This window comes from Penaeus monodon, chromosome 15 (assembly GCF_015228065.2).
Source record: "Penaeus monodon isolate SGIC_2016 chromosome 15, NSTDA_Pmon_1, whole genome shotgun sequence".
Lineage (NCBI taxonomy): Eukaryota > Metazoa > Arthropoda > Malacostraca > Decapoda > Penaeidae > Penaeus > Penaeus monodon.
The window spans coordinates 50,401,853-50,402,476 of NC_051400.1; positions in this window are offsets into that span (position 1 = coordinate 50,401,853).

The window sequence follows — 624 nt, forward strand, 5'->3', positions numbered from 1 at the left end:
AGTGATTTCGATTCTACGTTTTATCGCTACTGATTGGTGCTCTACTTCGAGTCCCCTTCTCCGAATACAGATTGGAATGACATCAAAGGAACTGCCACGTCTTCTGTGTCTTCAGTGCTCTTTTGAGTAACCACTAATTTATCCATAACTTCCAAGGACAAACTTGTTCGGAATCATATGTGAGTGATTTGGAATCGTATGATGTTGGTCGACAGACCTGAATAACACTAATTAGCTTCGTCACCTCCTCCCCCTAATTCCTCCCCTACTTCCCCCTCCCTTACCCTCTTGAAAATGAGTCTTGGTGTATTAATATATATCTCATCGTGCTTGGTTGGGTGCAGTTCAATTTCAGTTCAGCCGAAGGTTGATTGTAGAACCCACAGTGTTTGCTAACATATATATTTGAAAAAAAGAGTTCCAATTTGGTATCGGCGGTGGGACGTCCTGTAATTTTTCAGCTCTCATGCCACGTCTCCGGAGTTGTTCTGGAATGCTGGGTTGGATCGTTACTTCGCGTGTGTGATGAAGATCTTATAATAGGCATTTGTGGATCAAGAGGGTGTGCTGACTGCATTTCTGGGTATACATTATTACTGAGATTTGTGCTATAATATACACCAA